General features: G+C 39.3%; 1 long non-coding RNA gene across 1 annotated transcript; it reads left to right on the top strand.

The window, feature by feature from the left end:
* Positions 1–5805: 5805 nt before the first annotated feature.
* On the top strand, positions 5806–7233 carry LOC102153473. The gene is made up of 4 exons (XR_005378348.1): positions 5806–5958; positions 6119–6273; positions 6425–6546; positions 6792–7233. It is a non-coding gene; the product is annotated as an uncharacterized LOC102153473 (long non-coding RNA).
* The last annotated feature ends 7778 nt before the right edge of the window (positions 7234–15011 follow it).

Genomic DNA, 15011 nt, shown 5'->3' with positions numbered 1-15011 from the left:
GACTCTGGAAGGTTTAAGTGGAAAAACTAGAAAATTGTCACCCTTAATGATCATTTCTATTGTTGCATCACAATAGAGAATAGGGTTAAACTCAATTAACCATTTTTTCCCATGTTTCAAAGAATGTTTTTTATTCTGCTGTAGCCAGTAGACCTTGATTTCTGTTGCTAGGAAACCTGGAAGGCTCTTTTAGTCCTCATGGAAACCATGCTTAATGCAATCACTTTGGCTGATTATTTACTGGCTGTTTGGCATGATCCCAACTCAAGGAAGGTTTATTTCAAACCTTTGCAAAGTAAACAAGTAGGGCCAAACTGTGCTAGTGTGGGAGCCTACAGCAGACTGCCCCAAAATATGCCAAAATGGCATATGGATTATTTTGAGTTAAAGTTATTACTTAGGAAATAGCCAGGGCAAAAATACTCAGACCCTCTTTTGTCTCCAGAATATAAGAAAAAAATCTTCCATGTGAAAGGTACCCTCTCTGCACCACGAGGCAGAGAGATAGCTTTATGATCAGAGAGAAGGAATTTAGGGTTGAAAAAGCCTATATAAGCAAACCTTGTTACTTTTACTAATTTACTACCCAAGTCCAAATTCAGTTTAGAATTCCTTTCTAATTAAAGTTTCCAAACATAAGTTTTATCAATGCCTCACAGATTTATGCTTCTTTTTCTATAAACTACAAAAGCTGCCCACCTTGGTCACTTCTTAGGTTCCATAGTACGTACAAATTAAATTTGATTTTCTCCAGTTAATCTCTTGCATGCCTCTTTTTCTTTTAGATCAGCTAGAAGAATCATGAAAGATAGAGGAAAATTTTTCCTCTTCAATACTAGCCTTTGTGAAGTGCCTCAGGGGCCTTTTGGGGGTCAGAGAAAGTAGAAGGACAAAGGGGCAATACCCCTCTCTCCTTTAAGAAGGGCAATTCTACTTTGATCTGCTTTAATGTTAGGCTTCATTTGGAGATAATGAAAGAAAAAGTTTGAGAAGTCCTGATTAATCTACAAACAAACAAACAAACAAACAAAAGTCTCTAAGAACTAACTTGCCCAAAGTCATCCAGCTCATAAAATCCAAGGCTGTGGATTAAGCTGGTTCCTCTGACTTTAAATTTTTCCATTCTCCCACACTTCCTTTTGCTACAATTGAGCAAACAATTTAACTATACATACAATAGCAATGTTTAAAGATATTATCAGAGTATCATGAACAATGCTCTACACTAATGCATTTGAGAAGTTTGACAAATGGATAGTTTTCTGAACAGTGCTACTTAAAGTGTGGTCAGCTAACTGGTCTGCAAACTGTTACCAGTCTGAGATGAAGTAAGTACAGAAATTGAGAGTAAGTACTTAGAATCATTGAAAGCATTTTTTTATATCGCTGCAATATCCAAGCACCTAATTTCATATTTTACAAAAATATTGGTCTGCAATAAATTAAGGAAGTCTTAGAAAACTATGACTTAACAAAACTGACTCAAGAAGAAATAAAAAGCTAAACAGACCTACAGCCATTTAAAAAAGATGGATTAATGGATCAAAAACTATCCCCCTAAAAATCCTCCAGTCCAAAATGGTTTATTTTTTATTTTTATTTTTAATTTTTATTTATTTATGATAGTTACAGAGAGAGAGAGAGAGAGGCAGAGACACAGGCAGAGGGAGAAGCAGGCTCCATGCACCGGGAGCCCGATGTGGGATTCGATCCAGGGTCTCCAGGATCGCGCCCTGGGCCAAAGGCAGGCGCCAAACCGCTGCGCCACCCAGGGATCCCCAAAATGGTTTATATGCAAATTCTCCCAAGCCTCCACTGAATGGATCATATCTATTTTATATAAACTCTCCCAAAGATCAGGACAACAGGAAAAGTAACCCAATTCATTTAATGAAGTCAATGTAATCTCAGACCTAAACTAGACAAGGACAGTACAGGGAAAAACAATAAAATCTTATAGTCCAATCTTTCTTATGACCATAAGTACAAAAAGTCTAAATAAAATAATAGAAAATCAAGCCCTGCATATATTATTATTAAGTATTAATTTAGATATCCTATTAATATGTCACAACATCGACAGTTTAGAGGGAGAAATAACAAATCATTAACAGATGAAGAAAACCAAGGATAGAAAAACAAACAAGCAAAAATTCGTGAAAAGAGAAAAATTACTGGCCCACTAGAAAAAAAGGAACATTTTCAAAAAGTATCTTTTAAATCTGTCATAAATGTCAATATTGAAAATAAAACAAAACCATGCTCTTTAAAATCAGTAATGAAAAAGATTTCCAGCTATCACTGTTTCTTCTTGCATGGTGCAGATTGAAGGGAGGAGGAGGGAATAGTTATATTGAATAGAAAGGCAGAATAAAACTTTAATCATTGACATTACTGTCCACATAAAAATGCCTAGAACTTATGCAAATTATTAGAACAAATAAGGAATTTTGGATTTTTATTAAAATACTATGTATAATACAAAATTTTATTATATTTGCATATATATTGCATATATAAAAATTGCATTAGTATAAAAAGCAACACATAATTAGATAATACAATTTTAGAAGATATAATTTATATTGGTAACTAAATTGATAAGTTGTCTAGAAATAAATCGAATAAAAGTGTGCAATATTTTTAAAAGAATTATAAAAGTTATTTGAAAGACATAAAAAACGACTTTATTAATGGAGAGATACATTATCTTCAATATTATAAAGATGTCAGTTCTCTCCAAATTAATTCATAAATTCAATATAATTACAGTCCTCTTGTTGCCAAGGATTTTTGAGGATCTGGACAAGCTGATTCTGAAATCTTAAGGAAGAGTAAAAGGCCCACAAAAGCCAATAAAGTCTAGGAGAAAGGAACAGTAGGAAAAGGAAAAGATGAAGGGAAAAGATAAATAATTTGTTCATAATAAGACTTTTGATAAAATTATTGTAATTTTAAAAGTATGGAAAAATTGATCAATGAGAGCCTTCTAGAAATAGACCCACAAATACAAGGAAATTTGTAATATGACAGGGGGTATTATAAATCAGTGGGGAATCAATGAATCATGTGGGATAATTGATTATTCATATGGAAAGAGATAATATTAAGCCCTTACTTTGTTATAAGCAAATTTACATTCTCGGATGGCCTGAAGACTGAAATGAAAAACAAAAACAAAACTAAAACCTTAGAATAAAGCTTGGAAGAATCTTTAGAATACAGAACTAAAGAAGCATTTTCTCTTTTTAAAAAACCACAAAGTACTAATAAAACAGAGAAAAATGACTTAAAAATTTAACTACATTAAAAAATAAATTTTAGCCACATTAAAAATTAACATTTACTGGAAATGAAGTAAAAAAGGAGTCACAGACTGGGAAAATCCATGTATATCCCAAACTCTATAAAGAATCCCTACAATAACACAGTAGAAATGTAAGCAAAGCACATGAACAGACAATTTAAAAAGCAAGAAGCACAAAGGGACAATGGCATATGAAAATATGCTTAATTTCACTAATTATCTGGGAACTGAAATGTAAAACAGTGAATGGCCATTTGAAACTATCAGATCAGCAAAACAATCTGTTGACACCAAGTTTTGGTGAAATGTTACACATTATTTGGGATTGTAAATTAGTGCAGCCTTCTTCAGAAGTAATTTGCCAGTATTTGATAAAGTTTAAATTGGACTATGGTTTGGCAATAATACTTCCAATTTATTGAGAGCCTGCCTCAGTAAACACTAGACATGTGTGCTAAGATGAACATGGAAGCACATTGATTGTATTTTTTTGTATTACAAAAAAGTGGGGAAAAAATGCTTGCTCTTCACTGGGTATTATATACAACTGATCAATCACTAAACTTTACTTCTGAAACTAATAATAAAAAAAAAAAGCTTACCCTTAAATAAGAGATTAGGTTTTTTAAAGAATTTTTTTTAACTTAAAGGAATATAGGGGCACCAGGGTGGCTGAGTCAGATAAGTGTCTACCTTTGGCTCAGGTCATGATCTTGGGGTCCTGAGATCCCCCCACATCAGGCTCCCTGCTCAGTGGGGAGTCTGCTTCTCCTTCCGCCTCTGCCCCTCACCCCACTTGTGCTCACTCTCTCTCAATTAAATAAATAAAATCTTTTAAAAAATAAAGGAATATTAAACAACCTTAAAGCTAGATTTACCAATATTCACACTTCCACATTTCAAAAACAGTAGGTTGAGCACAAAAAGTAAATTGAAGAAAAATATGTAAAATACATCATTTATGTAAATTTAAAGAACATGCAAAATCATACATATATATATCCACTTATGAATAAGAACACATGGTAAAGGTCCTAAAAATCACATGGGAATGACCCATGCCAACTGAATTTAGGAGGTACCCTCTGGCAAAGGGAGGGATGCAGGTGGAGCTTTATTATATCCTCCAAGCCTCATTTCTTTAAAAACAAACACATGAACAAGCAAGGTCTGTTTCCAGCAACAATACTACCTAAACATCTTGGTTATCGTACAAGGTCAGATTATTTGTTGTACTTCCGATTGCTTCACTGTTTGTTAAAAATTACTCGTTTGATTTTGCTTTTTTCAAAAAAGAGATGGGGATCAAAGAATCATTTACCCTCGGGTACACAGCGCCTCAGTCACGGAAGTCAGTTCTCAGCCTCGAGCTCAGGGCCGAAATGCCTGTTGAGCGGGGCACCTGGCCAAGCCTGGCCGCTGGCCGGCGATGGGAGCGAAGCCCCTTGGCCTTCAGCTTGCAGCAGTGACGGACCAGGGGCCCCCTTCGGCCACTAGGAGTCATCCTAAGGGCTTACCCCGAGAGGCCCTCACTGGGGCTTTGGTGGCGTGGAAAACCCAGGGGTTGTTTGACGTTTCTTCTCTTTCTCTGTGTCTTCTCGGCAGGTCAAGGTAAGCGTGGGAAGGAAGGGGAGCAGCGGGTCCTTCACGCGGCCTGTCGGGAGGGCACCCGCTGGAGGGTACCTCGGGGCCCCCTGCACTTGTCCTGGCAGCCGGGGCTTAATAGCTTCCAAATTATTTGCACTTCTATCAACACCCATAATAGCTTTGAGAGGTAGATAGGAATCTATTCTGTAGGCAAAGAGGATGAGGGCAGAGTTGTGGGCACAAAGGAAGAGGGAGATGATGTCCTGAGGATGAGGTGAGGGGGGCAATGAGGAAGCCTAAGGGAGCACCCTCTCGGGAGCACTGGACGGCCTGCTGCAGTGTGGATGAAAGGACACAGGGGTCTCGGGAAGGTCCGTGGCCAGAAATCGTGGCACACAGGAAGTTGTAAGAGAAAAAGCATTGTGCTTGGGCTTCGCCCACTGAACTTCTGTGGGTGAGCCTTTGGTGGAACAGCAGCCTTCTAAACGCTTGAGGGGACGGCTTTGTGACGTGCCGGAGGGATGCTGCTTCTAAATATAATTGACACGGCTTTGCTGCCCTCCATTCGGGGTATCCATTTTCCACCGCATAATCTTCCCATTGTCCACACTGAGTTCTGTTTGGTTTGGCAGGACTCGCTGCTGGCGCCTTCCCCGGCGCGGCGTTCTCCGCACTCCGCCGTGCAGGGATTACTGAAATAACAACCAGCTTTCCCTCTCGTGGAACAGGAGCCAAGGGCGACACAAATTGTGAAATTTGTTTCTGGTTACCAGGAAAACGTAAAGAAATCCCAATGAAGCAAAAAGGTCGACAAAACTCTTTCCAACATTTGAACAAAAAAGGTATTTTTCGGGTCTTAGATTTATGGAAATCAATTCTCCAGCTCCCAGACAGACTTTCAAACCTCCTATTCTTTGCACTACGTTATTTAAACCCCCTGTAAATACCCTTAGTGGCTCTAATAGTAGCTCCATATTGTGCAAGACAGCCGCGGTCTGAAGACTTTCTTGAATTTGAAAGACAGAAGTTCCGTTTCTGGCACATAAACTTGAATTACGGCTGTGGTAAGACTACCAATGAGGCCCAGATTTTGACAGCTAGGCAAGCAGGTCATTTATTTGGAAAGACTTTGAATCCCTTCCTAGAGTAAAATGCAGCCCTTTATACCCAGCAGGCTTAGAATAAAAGCTTCTTCACTCACTTGATCGGTGTCCTGAATTTTAGGGTAAAGGAAGGTATTTCTGATAACTTGAAAATGGAGGAAAGATGGAAAAACTGAGCCTGGAAAGAAAGCCACCTGGTGGCTTGAAGAGAACATGGGTATCTGAAGCCTCCTGGATGAAACTTATAAAACCCATGGACATCCATCAACCAATCATGTAAGTAAATATTATGCACCAGACCCTGTACTAGGTCCTCAGGGGATAAATATGGCTAAGACACATTTATTCCCTTCAAAGAGCTTGGGGAAAGCAGGCTAGGTGGGAAGAGAGAATTAGTGATGATCTAATTGTGTATGTGCTTCAACAGCAGTGGGTTTAACCAGGACTGGGAACCTCCACACTCCCCCATTGACCATACATCTGCTCTGCTCTGGCTCTGTCAATGACTTCTGGACTACTGGACTCTGGCACTTTTCTCCACCATGACAAGTAAGGAAACTCCTACTTCCCCAAACCAATCCTTGTGAAGGAACATTAACATGGAACTATTGGGCTCGTAATGGCATAGTTCTTTTCACTTTTAATAGCCCTCCCCATCTAGGGTGCCCTACCAGGGCCTCCCCTACTTGGTTTTCCTGTGGCAGAAAATTGCAAAAGTAAAGACACAAACAAAAAAGATAGTATGTGCAAATTCACTATGTCAATAATATCTTCCTATGTGTATTCTTGTTCAGTGTGTAACCTGATTGTCCAGTTATGCTGATTCAACACTACAAGACTGGAAAGGAGCTGAGTCATAGGAAAGCCAAGCACAGCTTCACCCTAAAACATCTACTCCATGCATCATCCAAGCTTTGCTGCAGAGACTGGACCATTTATCAAGACTTCTCCACAGAGTGTTACTTTAGGGATCCTATTTTCTTTTCCTTCTGTCTAGCCCACCTTTTGGAAATATACCATATCCCCTGGCCATCAGACAAACCTGTATCTGCCTTAATGCAACTGTCTCATTCAAATTCTGCCCCAAAGAGTTCCTGGGCTGGGAGCTCCCAAAACTGGGGGCTGAACTTTTGAAAGCACATGAAACACCCATAATAGTCCTCACTTCAGAGGTTCACCTGGACCTCCCCACAAATAATCTGTTATTCAAATAAAGCAGTTAATAAACAGCCTAAATTTCTTCAGGCATTTTTTCCCCCTCTAGATCAGAAATAACTCTTCTGAGCAACTTGAAAATTCAAGTTGAGGTACCAAGTGTGAGTCTGAATGGGTCCTTTCTCTTTTTTTCAGAATTGCATTGAAGAGAATGGACTCTCCTAGATACTGGCATGCATTGGGGCTGGAGGTTAGGTGCAGAGATGAATGGAAATGGTCCCTGCCCTCATGTAGCAGATAGGAATAAGCATACTTCACATTTCTAGCTTCCAAATTATTTGCACTTATATCAACACCCATAATAGCTTTGAGAGGTAGATAGGTATCTATTCTGTAGGCAAAGAGGATGAGGGCAGAGTTGTGGGCACAAAGGAAGAGGGAGATGATGTCCTGAGGATGAAGTGAGGGGGGCAATGAGGAAGCCTAAGGGAGCATAAGTGGGCTTTCAATTGGCAAGTCTGAATGGAAAGAATCAGTGTGAGGAATGGCCAGAGCACAGCCAGGTAGGAGAAGGGAGAACTTCAGGCTGTGTTGGGAACTAGTCAAGTGTGGCTGATGTGAAGGGTATGCAGAGTACAGAGACTCTGAAGGAAGAGTAAGGTAAGGTCTCAGTCCAGGCTGATGAGTGTGAGTGCAGTAGACATGGGGAGACAACTGGGATGGGACACTCGGATCTGGGCTTGGGAGGGGTGAAGTTACTTTAACAGCAGGGTGACAAAGGAATTAGCAGAAGGGAGAGGAAAGGAGACAGAGACATTTCCAGTTACTATCCAGGCCAAAGTAAGAGGGGGAGATCTTAATAGAGTAGTGACAGTGGGTCCAGAAAGCTAGAAGTGTGAATGACAAGAAATGCACCTTATATCTACTTTTAAAGGTTCAGAAGAGGACTTTTAAATATTCGTAAATATATCTATTAAGCAGTCACATTCATTTGCACTAGTAGGATCCTATTTGTCAGAATCTCATTTGTGGGAACCAGTTACATTTTTAAAAAAATGAAGCAGATTGAAGCAGAGATACTCTGGCAAAAGAGAGGTGCTTGGGTGCCTGGAGCTGTGGCTTTCCTGGGTACACTCAGGCTTAGCTTGAAAAAAATCTCAGGTGATATTCAATATCTCCTAAATGCATTTTGTCTCTGTGGAAACACCATCTCTGTTTATGTTTTGTTTTATTTTGTTATAATATCGAACCTAGGAATGCCTGGGTGGGTGATTCAGTTGGTTAAGTGTCTGCCTTCAGCTCAGGTCATGATCCTGGAGTCCTGGGATCAAGCCCCACATCAGGCTCCCTACTTAGCGGGGGAGACTCCTTCTCCCTTTTCCTCTTCCCCTAACCCCTGCTCATGTTCTTTCTCTCACTTGCTCACTCTCTCTCTCTCTCTCAAATAAATAAATAAAATCTTTTAAAAATAATATTAATATTGAACCTAGATTCTTTTGTCCTGTCTGTGACTGACCCTAGCCAAATATTGCTCTGTAAAAATTTCGGAATCAGGACTCAGGAAGATGTCTGGTCTCACTGAGACAGATTGGCCTTATGTGCATTTTTGGCCAGCCAGCTGGTCACACTTTTACATGTTGGGAATGCAGCAATGACCAACAGAGTCCGTATTTGAGCTCGAGGACCTTATAAACTAATGGAGAGATATGCAACAAATACATGTGAGCAAATGACACGATTAGATATAATCAAGTGGCATAAAAAAATAAAATAGGGTAATGTGATTGAAAGGAAATGAGGTAGGGCAATCTGAGGAGGTGTTATTTGAACTGTGGCCTGAAAGACAAGAGGTAAATCCCACATAGACGTGGAAGGTGGAAATTTTAAATAGCAGGACCCCCAAATGCCAAGCCCATGAACCTGGAATCATTCAGTGTGTTGGAGGGTCAAAGTCAAGGCACTTGTGGCTGGGGAATGGTGAGTGAGTGGGAAAAATAAAGTAGATGGGGTTCTCCTTTGGCAAGGGGAGATCTATAGGGCCTTATAGTTGGGGGGGCAATGAACGTGATTTCATTCTGAATATTTTTGGAAGCTGTCAGGGGAGTGGGATGATCTGGTTTGCACTGTTACAAGGCTTGCCCAGGCTGCTGTGGGGAAAATGGACTTTAAAGAAGCAAGAGTGGAAGAGAGAGACCAAACAGGCAAGAGAGGATGCTCATGGGCTACAGCTGACTCAATCAGAGAGTAGGCTTTAACTGAGTTAGAGATATAGTTTGGAGGTAGAGTCAAGGAACTTACTGGTAGATTTGAGTGGGATGTTACAGAGCAAGAGTAATCCACAGGAACCCCTATATTTTGGTCTTGAACTATTTGGTGGACAGAGTGCCATTTACAGAGGATGAAAAGGCCCTAGATAGGAGTTGGCTTGGCCTAAAGCCTGGGTTGGGAGGAATGGATAAGAATCAATAATTCTGCTTTGACTCTTAAGTAGCAGAGATTTAAGAAGAGATGCAGAGTAGACAGCTGGAAGCTGACGTTCAGAGTAAAATTGGGCAGGAGATACTGATTTTTAAATTTATTTATTTATTAAAGATTTTATTTATTTATTCATGAGAGACACACACAGAGAGAGGCAGATACAGGCAGAGGGAGAAGCAGGCTCTATGAAGGGTCTCCAGGATCAGGCCCTGGGCTCAAGGCAGCGCTAAACCGCTGAGCCACCCAGGCTGCCCTGATTTTTAAATTTAAAAGAGCAATCAATAGTATCTTTGAGTGCTTACTATGTACTCGACACCACTGGAAGAAAAATATTTCCCATTGTCAGAAAAGTGATTCTCCCTGAGAACTCCTTGAATAGTACAGAGCTAAGGCTTTGCCTTTGGGCAGGATAGTGAGATGGAACACCCACCTGTTTCTGAGAAGAGACTTTCCAGGGTAAGCATCTGGCATCCTCTGCAGAATGCCAGATCTTTGGCACAAGTTTGTCTTTAAAACAACAACACAATTAAGCTTCTGTGAAGCATGGTGCAGTGTAAATCCACCATGTTAGAGATATTGTCTTGACATCTAGGTATTGTTCCAAGAGCATCACACTGCATCCAAACAAAGGCCTTTCATTGTGGCTTGTGTTTAACCTCAGATGAAAATAGCTATGTGGGAAAACAAATTTCTCATGGGTTGTAAATACTATTCAGACTAATTAATACTTACTGTGTATCTATAGGATCTTCAAATATTAAATTTCTTTGAAACAACTCTTGATGCTGCCAGTCCTTAAATGAATCAGCTTAATGTTGACAATGTAGTACTGCCATTATTTATGTTATGTTGTGTTGTATTATTTAACATCTTCTAACTCTTCTGAGACAGATATGCCAAGCATATTAAAGACACATTTCTAACTAGAATTAGAGAAAGAAAGAAGAAAAGAAGAAAAAGAAAGAAGAAAGAAAGGAAGAAAGAAAGAAAGAAAGAAAGAAAGAAAGAAAGAAAGAAAGAAAGAAAGAAAGAAAGAAGAAGAAAGAAAGAAAGAAAGAAAGAAAGAAAGAAAGAAAGAAAGAAAGAAAGAAAGAAAGGACCTAAGGTGAAATCTATAGGGATAGGTAGTGTGCTGGTAGTTTTAGTGGTTAGCAACAAAAGGATATCAGACAATTAAAATTTTCTGCTTTCACACATACACACACACACACACACACACACACACACACACACAATTTTATCATTCCTGGGCTGCCTTTCTCAAAATCTAGACTAGGAGAGTTTTGAGAATTGTTCTTTTATCTATCAGTCCATCCATTCATTAATTCACCACAAAGGGAGTGATGGGGAATTCTTTCAGTGATACACTTTTCAAGGAAGAGATATGGTATTTACCCATAAATTAGTTCATGCTTAGGTAATTAATAAGCAATTTCCTGGATATTAACAAGTAATAAAATATGTAACTACATGAATAACTGAATTGTGATGATGCTGCACAGGGAAAAGTACAAAGTATAATGAGAGTACGTAACAAAGCACCACACCTGGGTGGGACAAAGGGTGGGTGGGGAAAGGTTTTTTGAGGAAATGACATTTCATTTGAGACCTGAATGACAAGTAAAAGTGAACCATGAAAAGGAGCACTGGGTAAGGAATGAGAGGATGTAGCCCCAAATGAACTGTGGACCTCAATGTACAAACAGGATACATCCATTAAATAGTGTCATATGCCCTGAACTTACCAGTACAATTAGTATAGTTTCAAATGGAACTACAGACACAGAGTCTTTTTGTTCTTTGTTTACTCTGCTCTATTCCTGGCTTTTTGTTTTGTTTGTTTTGCTTTTGTTTTTCAATTTAGACCACCTGGGGTAGGCTCCTAGCTCCATAACCTAGTTGTGCAATCTTGGGTTGATACAATAGCACCATAACAGTTGCAAAGATTCAATGAGATGATAGTACCTAGCAGAGTAACCAGTGCATATTGGGTGTTCAGTAGCTTTGGTTTTCTACTCTTTGCACATAAGCAATCAGTGTACAAGCAAGGCTTGTAAACTACATAGCAAACAGATGACATCAGAGAATACTTAGTAGATGAAGAGGCATTTTACTTAGCCTTGAATTGATGAAAGGTTTTTTAAAAGTGTCAGTGATGCAGGAAACTGGAAAGAAGGGAGGTATGGAGAGCCATTATATTATGATGAAAGGTTCAGGAACAGGATGGTATGGCCATGGAAAATTCCAGTTACCACAATGCAAGATAAATGGAGGGTTGATTGAGGAATGAAGCTGCATAAGTATGTTGGAGTCAGATTATTTTCAACTCTGAATGATAAGCTAAAGAATGTTTATTTTATCTTACAAGCAATAGGGAGTCATTTGAGGTTTTGAATAAGAAGAGAGAATTGAATTAGACAACGTAATGGTACAGAATGGGTAAGGGAAGAGAGCATATAGAAGCATTGAAAATATTTAGCAGACTTTATCTAGGCATGATTTACGACAAGTATAGCAAGAAGGAACAGGTGGGAAGGGATTATAAACCAAGAACTGACTTTGTCTGGTAATGGGGGTTATATAAGAGCTGAGAGGAAAGGATTATCTATAAATCTAAGAGTGGATAGAACCTAAGTGGAACAGTTAACACCAGTGGGGATGTCAGCAAGAGCCACTGTTTTCTGGGTCTCCCCTTTCCAGATGCCCCAGAAAGAGCTGAAGTAGACGTTAGCTTTAGAAATCCTATCTTAAATAGTTATGGAATGTCAGGGGAGGGGGAATGCTCATAGTCTGCTAAAATAAAGAGCTAGAATTTGGCTAATCTGTTTGGGCTATTTAAAAGGATGAGCTTGGCAATAATCCACATAAGGTTAAATGGTTAAAACTGTAGAAATCCATGAGATCAGAGCCTTGGACCCTAACATTGAGAGGATAGGAGTCAGAAAAGGAGGCAACTATAAAATGGACATGTAATCTGGGATTTAGGAGACCACCTAAAAACTGCACTATTATGAAACAACAAGGATTTTTTAAAAGATTTATTTACTTATTTTAGAGAGGGAGAAAGAAAGAACACAAGTGGGAGGGGCAGAGGGAGGAGAGAGAGAATCCCAAGCAGACTCCCCACTGAGCATGGAGCCCGCCACCAGGTTCCATCTCACGACCCTGAGATCATGACCCAAGCTGAGACCAAGAGTCTGATGCTTAATGGACTAAGGCACTCAGGCACCCGTACGAGGGCTTTTAAAGAGTTGAGGTGGCATGATGAAATGTGTTGTTTTGAGAATGTCAAATGCTTCATGGAAATCAAGAGAAGTGAGAGATTAATGAAGAGCCAGGAAATAAGGAAAACAAAATATAAAAGTATTGGTGCCTTCCAAAAGAATAGGATCAGTGGGAGCTAGAGTAAAAGGTTAGGCATTAAACAAATGTATATGCATATGTACACACATGTACACACACATACACACACACATACATTGGCCCTGGAAAGATAACACACACAGACAAACGGTTGCCTCTAAGAAGGGGAACTGAAAATTGTCCCTTTGGGACAAGAATGCGAGTAAGGCTTACTCTCTTTTATACTCTTGTGTTTTTTTGGATTTTGTACAAAGTACATATAGATTAATTCTACTAAACATAAATAAAACTATACTTTCAAAAGTTGGTTGATGGTGAGGAAGATGAAGTGAGTGCTGACTCTGCTTTCAAAAAGCTTGACTACTAAACCAAAAATAGTGAGATGATATGTTTGCTAATTTTTATTTATAGACAAAGAAGAAGCATCTGATAGAGGAAGTGGCACATATGAGCCAAAACGGATGATAGCAGAAGAAGCAATACTCTGACAAAGCAGGTCATGCTCTGTTTAAAATCACCAGTGAAATAATTAAACCTCCAAAAGAAGCATCTCTTCCTCAGAGATGAGCAAGAAGGAAAGATAGGTGAGCGAAGATAAAGAGATCCTTTGCAGTGAAGGATTGTCAAGGGACATTTCTGACACATGATAAAGCTAAGTCAGTGGGTCACAACCTAGTAGGCCATTGTCACCTCTGTAGAGGAGGAGATCATTCATCCATGAAACTGAGATGTTGTGCTGAGGCAGAAGAAAAATCATAAATATTTATTGAAGCTTTGTATCAGTTTCTTATTGTTGCATAATAAGTCACCACAAATTTAGCAGCTTATTATGGTGTCCATTCATTATCTCACTGTTCTGTAGGTCAAAAGTCCAGATAGGCTCAACTAGGCTCTCAGCTTAAGGCCAAATCAAAGTGTCAGCCAGGTTGGGCTCTTACCTTGAGGTGCTGGAAAATATCTGCTTCTAAGTTTGTTTGGTTATTGGAAGCATTCAGTTCCTTGTGGTAGTAAGACTGAGGTACCCATTCCCTTGCTGGCTGCTGGAGAGGCCTCTCTCTGATCTTTATATGTGCTCCTCTCCATCTTCAAAGTCAGCAGTGGCTCATCAAATCCTTCTTGCACTTGGAATCTCTCTGACCCCCTCCTCTGCTGCCAGCCAGAGAAAATTCTCTGCTCTGAAAGGTCTCATTTGATTAGGTAACTGATTTGCAACCTTGATTACATCTGCAAAATCCCTTTGCCATGTTGTATAACATAATCACAGGGGTAATGCCAAGGTGTGGAGATCATGGAAGCCATCTTAGAGTTCTGCTTATCATCAGAAAAATTTCTTAAGTGCTTACAGAGAACCAAGCACTATGTTAGGTTCTGGGCATTAATTTGAAGAAACCCCATGTGACTCTGGCTCTTACAGAGTTCATCTTCTTGGAAAACAGATAAGACAATGAATATGTAAAAATAAGGTAATTCAGAGATATGTTCTCTTAAGAAAATCAAGCATGGTGTTAGAAACTGGCGGGTGTGCATGCTTCTATTTTAGAACTAGGAAGGCCTCTCTAAAATGGGATTTGAGTTAACTTTTGAATGATATAAGGAACATTGTTCATGGGAAGAGCAAGGAGACAGTTTCCAGGGAGATGGAACTGCAACATTTCTAAGGAAGAAGGTTGGCATATGTAATGAGGAACAGAAAAATGATTGATGTAGCTGGACTGAACATTCCAGTTGTAAGTCAAAATAACAAGATATTCTAAAATGGTCCTCTCCCAGAAGCACTGACCATCCATTGACAGAGTTTACACTTGCTTAACTTCACTTCATTATTTAGCATATTTCTGTAAAAGTAAGACTGATCATCCTTAAAAATATATCAATTAACTCTAACAACACATATTTATTGAGCAATCTGTATATGCCAGTCACTAATCTAGTTGCAGGAATAAATCAGTGAATCAGTGAACAAAACCAACAAATGTCATTTTGACACTTATGTTGTTCCACTTTTATTGTAGTTGGAG

This window comes from Canis lupus, chromosome 25, assembly GCF_011100685.1.
Source record: "Canis lupus familiaris isolate Mischka breed German Shepherd chromosome 25, alternate assembly UU_Cfam_GSD_1.0, whole genome shotgun sequence".
NCBI lineage: Eukaryota > Metazoa > Chordata > Mammalia > Carnivora > Canidae > Canis > Canis lupus.
The sequence above is the reverse complement of the archived record's forward strand: the minus strand, read 5'-3'. Positions and strand labels throughout refer to the sequence as shown.